Here is a 12,071-nt window from a genome sequence, read left to right on the forward strand (position 1 = left end):
GAGGGGAGTTGTGGTGCTCTTGTCCCACCGCCGCCGGGCGACTTTTGGGACGTTTGTCTTCATCCTGAGAGGTCAGGGCTAAGACGATGGCCCGGTCCAGGATGCACAGCGCCAGGCGGGCCACCGTGTGTTTGAAGTTGTTCTCCGTGGCGAGGCAGTGGTAGAGCCCGGCGTCCGATTGGTTGAGACTTCAGGAGGATACCGTGGTTTGTCTTCAGGACTCCCCCCATCCGGTTGAGCTGGAGAACAAAGAAAAGACAGTGAGGAACGTGTTTGAGTGAAGGATTCCCAACGGGAAAGTGTGGGTGATTCCCTCGATTGTTGAGAAGAATGTAATTGTTCTTCTTGCGTACCACTTTCCTCCTTCCCTCTCTCTGGAAGAGCCACTTGACTGTGCTGCTGCCCCTCCACACCAAACTGCACTGTCTCTCTCAGCCGCGCGCACGCACGCACACGCGCGCGCGCACACACACACACACACACACGCACAAAATGCCAGACCTTTGGCGTTGAAGCCTCTGCACTGCCTCAGTGGATTGCCATGTTTAACGTCCTGTCTTCTGCTCCTCCTGAGACAGAGCAAATCAGAATTGAGAGGGAATTAAGTTGAGTTGACACATTATAGAGCGGCAAAGTGAACGTCACTTCCTGCTTCAGCACTGTACCAGAGATTTTCTTCCGCAATTTATTTTCCCATAGACATATCCTAAAATTCTTATAAAAATTGCTTTACTTGGTCAAATCAAACGGTTCAGCTATATTTAGAATCGAGAGAGACCATAGAACATTTCACTCAGTCCAAAAAACAAAAACAATTATAGCTGCTGCGCAGCAATGGGTCGTGGCCGGGAACGACCCATTGCAGACTGGATGCTTGCTGGTGGTGTTTTATAAGGTAAAGTCCCACTGATTGTCACACACCTGAGTGTGCAAAATTTGTTCTCTGCATTTGACCCATCCCCTGGGGGAGCGGTGAGCAGCAGCAGTGCCGCGCTCGGGAATCATATGGTGATCTAACCCCCCAATGCCAACCCTTTTGATGCTGAGTGCCAAGCAGGGAGGCAAATTGGTCCCATTTTTATAGTCTTTGGTATGACTCGGCTGGGGATCGAACTCACAACCTCCCAGTCTCAGTATGGGACTGGATGCTTGCGTGTAAACACACACACTGCTTCCACTTATATAGGGTGAGCCAGGAAGGATTTATGACATCACTGATGACATCACAATTGCTCGAATGACATCACTGATGGCATCACAATTGCTCGAGTGACTGATGACATCACAAATACAACCTACAGTAATTGCCCTAGGTAATTAGGGCAATTAAGATGCTATTTAGGCAGTGCATCAACAAATGCATCAACATTTTGATGCATTTTGATGCATCAACATTTTGATGCATCAACATTTTGTTGCACTGTGGGCTAAATTTTTGACCAATCGAAAATCTGTTTGATACTTTTGTGTAGGACAGTCTAACGATGCAGATGCTGAAGTTTGGTGTCGTTTGAAGAAAAAATGTGGGAAGACTAGGGTCAGAGCGGACACTCAAACCACAAGGCCACTTATGAGACTGGATGCTTGCGTGTAAAAACACACACTGCTTCCACTTATATAGGGTGAGCCAGGAAGGATTTATGACATCACTGATGACATCACAATTGCTCGAGTGACATCACTGATGGCATCACAATTGCTCGAGTGACTGATGACATCACAAATACAACCTAATTGCCAGTGCATCAACATTTTGATCAACATTTTGATGCACTGTGGGCTCAATTTCTGACCAATCGAAAATCTGTTTGATGCTTTTGTGTAGGACAGTCTAACGATGCAGCTGCTGAAGTTTGGTGTCGTTTGAAGAACAATTGTGGGAGGACTAATTCGTTTTACAGTTTTTGCAGTTTTGCGGTCTTTAGACTTCATAATTGGCCATAGGTTGCATTGTACAAAAGTTTCTCCTCATTTGGACCCACATTTCAGTGAAAGTTGCAAAGCTGTAGCAAGTATGCCTGATTTTTATGAATGTTCAAAGTTTGAAACTTTAGACAGTCGCTGTAGTGCCACCATTAGGACTATTGACGCCAAATGGCCAAAGACGTTTGGCATGGAACTGAACCTCTGTGCAAAGTTTGGTTTATTTTCATGCATGGGGAGTCCAACTTCCCGGGGGAAGAAGCCACTAATTATAGCTGCTGCGCAGCAATGGGTCATGGCCGGGCAAGTCTCAAGGCTTTGAGCTAGAGTCCCCAAGTCAAGGCTGAAGTCTTTTAGCTATAGCCTACTCCAAGTCAAGTCTCACATCTTTGGTCACAAGTCCAAGTCAAGTCTCAAGTCTCTTATGGATGAGCGTTCTATCATCTGCTTCTGCTGCATGCCATCCAGTCTGCTTAGAACACTGCATAGCTACAACTAAGGGATTCAAAGCATGTAGGCCACTGTAGTATCCACACTCTATCTATTAGCATACAGCATCAGCATTGATTAGTTGACATTATTATTAACTAGTGCAGTGCCCGTTCCCCCATGCACCACCCCGTGGGCGCTTCCCCCCCGGCACACACACTGCACTCTGTCAGGTCCCCTAAAGCGCAAGTTTGATGGTTCTCAAGATACACGAAGGACAGACAATACAGACAGTCCTGGAATAAGTCAAAATTGCATGAAATGCGGCACCGCACTCCATCGGGGTCCGAGCAGCGCACTCTCCAAGTTTGAAGTCAATCGAACAAATGTTTCTCGAGATAAACTGCTTTTTGTGGTGCCAGTAGGTGGTGCGGGAAATTGCAAGATTTGCAAGAAATTCAGCGCCACACTACTTTGGGTTCCCAGGAGCACACTCCCCAAGTTTGAAGTCAATCGGATGAACGGTTCTCAAGATAAACCACTTTTTATGTTGCAAGTAGGTGGCGCTGTGCCAAATTGCACAAAATTCGGCACTGCTCTATGTCAGGTTCCCAGCAGCACACAAATTCAGCGCCACACTACTTTGGGTTCCCAGGAGCACACTCCCCAAGTTTGTAGTCGATCAGATGAATGGCTATCGAGATAAACCGCTTTTTGTGTTGCCAGTAGGTGGCGCTATACAAATTGCACGGAATTCAGCTCCCTGCACTCCGTTGAGTCCCCCCAAGCACACTCCCCGAGTTAGAAGTTTGAAGTCGATCAGATGAATGGCTATGGAGATAAAGCGCTTTTTGTGTTGCCAGTAGGTGGTGATTCAAGATTCAAGATTCAAGATTTTTATTGTCACAAGTATCACGTGTGAAATTCTTGTGCTGTAGGCTCCGTTACAACATAGTGCAAAAAAAAGAAAAGATATATAAATAAAAAACAAGAGGCAACGAGCAATAGAGCAGTAAGACACGCCACAGACAGTGGCGTATTCACTGCCCATAGTGCAAATGGCATGAACATACTTTAAACATAATAACATTCTGTTAGGTGCAAATAGCGTATACCTAATTAAACATACTGTTGAACAATAGTCATACATAATGGTAGCATCTACAGTGCGGTACAGTACGGCTACTATACTATTTGTATATGTTAAGGAGTCTCGTGGCCTGTGAGAAGAAACTGTCCCTCAAGCGATTTGTGCGTGCTCTTGGGACCCTGTATCTCCTCCCTGAGGGTAGCAGGGAGAACAGACTGTTGTGAGGGTGGTTTGTGTCTTTGATGATCTTCAGGGCCCTCCTGAGGCACCGCTGGTTGTACAGATCTTGCTGTTCTGGCAGCTCACATCCTGTTACGTGCCGCGCGCCTCACCCTTCTTAGCGCCCTGCGGTCCATGGTGGTGCAGTTCCCGTACCAGGTGGTGAAGCAGCCAGTCAGCAGGCTTTCAATGGTGCCTCTGTAGAAGTCCCTGAGGATTTTTGGCCTTAGCCCGAATTTCTTCAGGCGCCTGAGTCCGTGTAGTCGCTGTTGGGCCTTTTTGACAACAGTGGCGGTGTGGTTGGCCCATGTCAGGTCCTGGTGGATATTGACTCCCAGGTACTTGAAGCTTTCCACCCTTTCCACCACTGTGCCGTTGATGGTGATTGGGGGGGGGGGGTGTGCCCCCCCCCCCCTTCTGTAGTCTACAATGACCTCCTTTGTCTTGGAGACGTTCAGAGAGAGGTGGTTGTCCTGGCACCATTGTTCCAGGGCCTCCACCTCCTTTCTGTAGGCTGTCTCGTCGCTCCTGGAGATCCGCCCCACGACCGCTGTGTCGTCTGCAAACTTCACGATGGTATTCGAAGTTTGAGTCGCCACGCAGTCGTGGGTGTAGAGGTCATACCAGAAGGGGCTGGAGACGCACCCCTGTGGCACTCCTATGCTGATGGTCAGTGGGGAGGAGGTGAGGTTGCCCACTTTCACCACCTGGCGGCGGTCTGTTAGAAAGTCCAGGATCCAGTCACACATCGCTTTGCTTAGTCCCAGATCCTTGAGTTTGCTTACCAGCCTATGCTATGCCAACTTGCACAGAATTCAGCTCCCTGCACTTCCTTGAGTCCACCTAAGCGCACTTCTCGAGTTTGAAGTCGATCGGACGAACGGTTCTCAAGATAAACCACTTTTTGTGTGGCCAATAGGTGGCGCTGTGCCGAATTGCACAAAATTCTGCACTGCACTGTGAGTTCCCATCAGCGCACTCCCCAAAGTTGAAGTCGATCGGACGAACGGTTCTTGAGATAAACCACATTTTTTATGTTGCCAGGAGGTGGCGCTATGCCGAATTACACGAAAACAGGGCACCGCACTGCACAATAGGGCACACTCCCAAAGTTTGAAGTCGATCCGACCAACGGTTCTCGATGGCATGTAGCAGATGCTGCTCATCCATAAGCAGTGGTGGAAATGGCCAGGTTTTACTGGGAACCCTACTTACACAGGATGGGGGTTGCTGGAAGTGGTGTTGCCTAGAGCAGCGTTTCTCAACTGGTGGGTCGCGGGGCCGTTTTGATTGGCGCGGACATTGGCCATATTTAATTTGAGTTAAATTCAGATAATTGAAACTGGATTAACCTGACCAGTTTTACTTGTTTAACAATCTGAAGCATATGCTCTGCCTGTAATTCAAGAGAAGTCTGCCTTTTCATTTCATATTTAATTTTAGTTCAATTCAGATGATTGAAACTGGATTAGCATGGCCCCAGTTTAATTAAAATTTATGACCAGTTTAACTAAAAAGCATATAGCCTGCCAGTGATTCCTTTTTATTTCATATTAGTTAAATTCAGACTATTGAAACTGGATTAGCATGACCAGGTTAACTTGTTTTATTATTATTATCATTATTATTAACTTGTTTAAAAACATATAGGCATGTCATTCAAGATAAGTCTGCCTTTTATTTCATATTTCATACAGTTCAAATAAGACTTTCTGAGCATGACCAGTTTGACTTGTTTAAATTTAAAAACATATAGGCCTGTAATTCAAGTCTGCCTTATTTCAATTGGTTTTTAGCCCTAGTTGCACTTCTGTTGCACTTTTTTGTTCATTTGAGGTTTATAACAGTGCATGAAGGCATTGTGTTTTAAATTAATGCGCTATTTTTTGTGCAATAAATTTGAGTGGTTTAAAAAAAAATCTGAAATTTGGGTCGCGACTTCATGACAAGGAAAATAGTGGGTCCTGAGGCTACACCAGTTGAGAACCACTGGCCTAGAGGATATTATTTCTGAATGCGTGACTCATTATAGCCTACCATTATAGCCATGTAAAAATCTCTTAGAACTCTCACTTAACTAAGATCACTGAGCTCTACTGATTATTTCCCCTTGATTTTATTCATGGCAGACTTGAATATTAATGCTGCTTATTCAGCTTACAAATACATGTTCTCCTATCATTCTCTCCTCATTCCATGCTGCCCTCTCTCTCATGTTTACTTAACCCCCGCCATTCACGCTCAAGGAGTCCATGTTGACTTACTTAACGACCCTGCGTTGACTGTTCTCACCTCCTCTTAACGACCCAACGGCCAGATCAGTTGGAGCTTGAAGGAGTGCAGAACTGAAGACAAATGTTCAAATATCGAACGTGTTTCGCATCCGAATCGCACGGAAACAGGGCACTGCGCAGGGCAAATCAGCGCACTCCCTGAGTTTCAAGTCGATCCGACCAACGGTTCTCGAGATACGCGAAGGACAGAGAGACAGAGAGAGAGACAGAGAGAGAGACAGAGAGAGAGACAGACGCTCCCGCAATTATTAGATAAGCCGTTTTCCCACATGCGTACCGGAAAATTACCTGTAAGTCAATATCGGACATTTCCCTTCACACCTGGGCGCTCGCATGTGGGAATATAGCAGCGAAATTGCCTGTATGTTGGGGGGCGGGGCGGCACTGCAGAGCGGGTGGGGAATGACGTGTCGGCAAAACTCCGATGGTGAAATAAGTTTGCTTGTCACACAATAAATCACACTCGTTTAACTTAAGAGGGCATGTATGTTGTATCATTCACATTCGCTAACCAGTCTTTGAACTGAAATATTTGAAGAAGTTGGCATCCGTGTCTGAGAGAAATAGCCTGGCTGGTTCGATGTTTATCCGTTCACCTGCGTCGCGTTGAAGCACTTTTTACAGACTGGCTTCGTTTGATGTGTCCGGGCTTGCCTTCGCTGTCAGCAACGTAAGCAAAATACTTCCACATTTCGCCTCGTGCATTTGCTTCGTCTGTGTCCCTGTCGGGCTGTGACTGAAGGAGGAGGACTGAAGGACTGGCCAGAGAGCGAGCAGGCAGCAGAGAGGGGAGAGGGGGAAATCAGCACGCCCACACATGAAGCTGACATACCGCTCTTATTATCACAAGATAATTTCGCCAGTTTGCTTTAATGTGCGCGAATGATTAGATTATGCCCGCTGGAACATTAAGCAACGTGTGTACACCTCGCCCATGAGAGAAGGACCGGTGTCGCGGCAAATGACTTGACACGTTTCACACTTATGTCCCTGATCGCGCATACCGCTCTTCTGACTGGCTCGAAACTGGTGAAATGTCCGCGATGACGGGGTCGCGCTTATACCGGAAAACAACTTTCACACATCAAGTCAACTCTCAAGTCTTTGGATGATGGCGAAGTCCAAAAATGCACAGGTTATGCACACTGATATTATTATAACTGATATAAAAATATAAAGGGTGCAACAGTTTAATTTTACTGGTCATGACTTCATTCTTTACAGGCAGCTTTGTGATAGGTGAAAGGATGGTGGCCACTGAATCGATGGAAGCACAGGCTTCAGTTCTACCAAACGTTCACCCAGCAGAGAAAAAACCAGCAGACTCAGACTCAGACTCAGGTTTGTTTGTCTCTAGTTAACCTAACAAAGAAAAACAATTAAGAAGAAAAAAGATATTCATATTCATATTTAAGTATTGTATTGCTAATAAAGGTTAAAAAGGAACCCCAACCACCAAGTTAATTAATTTTGGACAGTTTAGAAACTGTGTGTTGAAAGCAGGAGGGGGGCTATAGTTTATTCACTGTGTTTATTTTGATGCTGACAGAAGCTAACTTTGTTAGGTAGTTAACAGCACGTTGATCTTTACTGGACTGTTCCAGTCAGATTCAGAATGATTTCAAACTAAGCCTGACTGAATGATTTCTCCTCTTTCAGCACTCTTAAGCAGACTGGTAGTTGACTCTTTTATCATTTACATATAATTATCATTCTATATTTCAGGTTTGGAGGACAGGTCAGATGAGGAAGAGTCTATTCTTGACACCCTTCCCAGGCCTCAGTCATTGGGCCCTCTGGCCCGACATGGTCAGAATACGCCTGAGGACAACACCAGCGAATGCAAGGAAGCAGATGCAGACTCTGACCAGTCCGCAGTAACACCTACAGAGGAAGAGCTCCCACAAACTGACTCAACTGACTCAAAAGCTGATATCCTTTTACAAGACAGCTATGAGAGGTTTAAGGCTGATATTACTGCTGATGAAAATGAGGAAACCTACAAGTTTCAGTGCACCTACGAAGGCCTGTACCAGTGCAAAGCAGATGCAGACTCTGACCAGTCCGCAGTAATACCTACAGAGGAAGAGCTCCCACAAACTGACTCAACTGACCCAAAAGCTGATATCCTTTTACAAGACAGCTATGAGAGGTTTAAGCCTGATATTACTGCTGATGAAAATGAGGAAACCTACAAGTTTCAGTGCACCTACAAAGGCCTGTACCAGTGCAAAGCAGATGCAGACTCTGACCAGTCCGCAGTAACACCTACAGAGGAAGAGCTCCCACAAACTGACTCAACTGACTCAAAAGCTGATATCCTTTTACAAGACAGCTATGAGAGGTTTAAGCCTGATATTACTGCTGATGAAAATGAGGAAACCTACAAGTTTCAGTGCACCGACGAAGGCCTGTACCAGTGCCGTGTGACAGGCCTAGTGTTTAACATGGACAGACAGGGAGATGTGGTGTACAAGACTGTCCCTTGGAACAAGATGCTACTAACCCCCCATAGTAAGAAGCCTGTAGGACCGCTGTTTGAGATAAAATGCCACCAGCAGTCTGTCTCTCAACTTCATCTCCCACACTGTGAGATCCCCTCTACAAGTGGATGTGAATTATTGTCAGTTGCTTATGTGACAGATAAGGGAATTGCATTCATCTCTCCTGATAAGATAACATCAACTCATGTTATTATAAACAACATCCCTGGATGTTCTGGACTTGGTAATGTCAAGGATGAAGACTCACCCCCTGACCAAACCCGGGCGTTGGTGTTGCTGTTCTACAAGACCCCAGTTGAATCTGATCTCGGATCAGTGCTCAATGTGTTGTTGCTTCCTAGAAACATTGTGCTCCATGATGTGCTGCACAAAAGGAAGAAAATAGTTGGAGATGAGAGGTACATAGAGATGTCCTCACGTTGTGAACTACACCCAGGGCAGGAGTACACACTGTCCACTTTTCCTGAAGATGACTCAATTCTAATACAGCCAAAAAAAGAGGCCGAATTTGACAGTGAATCCTTTGACAACTACATCCCCACATTTCAAGTGGTTTTAGAAAAAATCTTGAAAAATATTAAACTGGTTCTAAAACACAGTAACAATCTCAAGTGTGTATGGGAAGGGCAAGTTTGTCTTTCGTCAGGTGCCATAAGGAAGCTCCAGGATCATGGTTCAAGTCTCTCGTCAGAAGAAGGAGAAGAGAAGAAGAATACGCTGTTGCTGTCACGCATACGGAGCGCATTCATAGACAGGGTATCAGCACCTGTGCTCAGCAGCCTGCTGGACAAGCTCACCATGATCACTGACTCTGAGAGGGAGGCAGCAGGCGAGATGCAACACAAACGTGACAAGGCTCGTTTTCTCATTGACACAGTAAGGAATAAAGGGGAAGATGCATGTAAAGAGATGCTAGTGATATTCTTCAAAGAAGACAAGTTCCTCTTTAGTAACCTGTCACGTACCAAAGACTATGGGATTTCAAGATAGTAACTCCCCTACTCCCCCTGTACCCTGCTCCTCACAACTCCAAGCCTAATCCCATGATGTCACAAGCATTTTCCTACCAATATGGCGCTACAATACACACAGCTCATTTGCTGTTTGTGTCACTTGACCTGTTAATCACCTGTTAATTTATTACAATCGCCTGTTATTTTCCTACCAAGATGGCCATGTGGTGATGTAACATAATACTATCAATAAAAGCCACTATAATCATAAATATAAATAAAAGGAAGGAAATGGCATTGTGTTGCTGTAAATCATTCCCAACCTTGTTCATACTAGGGAGCCCTAATTTAGTTCACATTTGGGCCATGGACCCCCCAATATGATGAGATTTGGTTTCTCAGATGCAAATCAGATTTATTTTTATTTTTATGTAGCCTAGATATGATTTTGTCCAGAATTCCATACACATGGCAGTAAGGTTGCACACCCCCAGCGATCACATGGCAGTAAGGCTGCAGTGAGGAGCTGTGCTGGGACCTTGACACGAGAGAGAGGCGTGAAGAGGTTCCACAACGTGACACTTGCGGGGACACATTGCTCTCCTGGAGAGGGCAGTTTGCCTTGAGAGTGAGGATGGATGTACCTACTCCATAAACAGTGTTGGGCAAGTTACTTTCAAAATGTAATATACTACATATTACTAGTTACTTTCATTTGAAAGTAATAAGTTACTTTACAATATTACTGTCTGTGTGGAGTAACTCAAGATTCAAGATTCAAGATTCAAGATTTTTATTGTCACTCCGTGGTACAAGTATCACGTGTGAAATTCTTGTGCTGTGGACTCCGTTTACAACATACAGTAGTACAAATATAACAGGGCATATGAGTGCAAAAACAACAAGAGACACAACAAGCAATAAGGCAGTAGAGTGATAAGACAAGTCAGAGACAGTGGCATATTCACTGCACCCATGTCACATGTATGCCACATGTCATGTGCATACTTTAGACGTGCTTAAACATTTTAAATTTGACGTATTTGACGTACAGGTGCTCGTTACTCATTACTCGTTGACGTACTCGTTACTTATTACACTACTTTTGCATTACTTTTCACCAAATAACAGCAGCAGCAGAAGGACATCCCCGGAACCATCCTGAAAAATAATTTCAAGTACCGCCTTGTAAAGTTAGTGTAAACAATCCAAAATTCTAAATGTTATCCTTATCCTTTGTTATTGTAATCTATAGTGATTATTTGCATAAAAACAGTTTCATTAGGAAATTATTGTATCTTTATTTAAATATGTGCTTGGATTAAAATAAACTTGTGTTACTTGACAACGTAACTGGAGTTACGGCTAAAAGTAATATATTACATGTAATATGTTACTTTTATAATGAGTTACCCCCCAACACTGTCCATAAATAGTACAGTGTGCAATTCCAGTTTTTCTTTCTTTGTCAAATCTTTCTGGGCAGGGTGACTGTTCGTCTTCCAAAAATTGTTTTCCCTTTCTGCTATAAGTTTTGCCATAAAAGAATATGTCATCCTGGAGCACCTGTTCCCACTCTCTCACCTGAAGAGCTGAATGAAACAAACATTGGATGAGTGGATCGCTGCACTTGCCAAAGAAAACCATCTCTGACCATCTGGGCCTGCATGGGGTATTTTGGCTCTGCTGTCACATCACTGTCCCTCAGAAAAGAGAAGACTGGAACATGTAGTTGTAAGAAATGTAATAAGGGTCCAGTGGAGCTTCTGTGTGGACGTTAGATCTGCACACCACCAATCAATCATAATGACTCACTCTTATTGAGATATTGGCTAAGACAACAAATCACCACCACCACACAATGCTTTGTTCAAGGAGTAGTCAGTCATTTTACTAGTAGTAAGCCTACACACATGCACACGCACACTCACACACGCACACTCACACACACACACACACACACACACACACACACACACACACACACACACACACACACACACACACACACACATATGCGCCTACACACACTACAACAACTACATCTCAACTCCTACCATTCATCAATATAGACACTTTGACAAAAGATAGCTCCCCCAAAAGCAACGAGGAGGTGCAGCCTTCCAGGGCCTACCACGTGTCGTGATAAGAGCTATAATGGTCCCCCGTGTCACACAGGGGAGTGTTTGTGTTGACATGTGTGCTTAAGCGGTGCGCACGTGTGTGTGTGTGTGTGTGTGTGTGTGTGTGTAAATGACTTGAACATAGCATTTGACTCTGGAAAGATGTCGTCATCATGGCACTGATCACAAGCCAGAGCACACACACATAAAGAGTTTAGTGCTTATGGTTACAACGTCCTATAGGTAATGAGTGTGGGGCCGTGTGATGGTGAGTAGCCTACAGCTATATGCTGTGCTCCAAGGTGCTGTGTGTGTGTGTGTGTGTGTGTGTGTGTGTGTGTGTGTGTGTGTGCCATTTCTTGAGAGTCCCATCTGTCCCAGGCAGCTGACATTTTTGTTGGCCCTTTAAAGACGGTTGATGGATTCCTGCCTTTATAACTTCAGACTGGTGAGATGATTGGTTAGACCTGTGTGTGTGTGTGTGTGTGTGTGTGTGTGTGCGACGCACTGTGCGTGCGTGTGTTCAACAACCTAAA

Source organism: Poromitra crassiceps (genome assembly GCF_964638095.1).
Source record: "Poromitra crassiceps genome assembly, chromosome: 23".
Lineage (NCBI taxonomy): Eukaryota > Metazoa > Chordata > Actinopteri > Beryciformes > Melamphaidae > Poromitra > Poromitra crassiceps.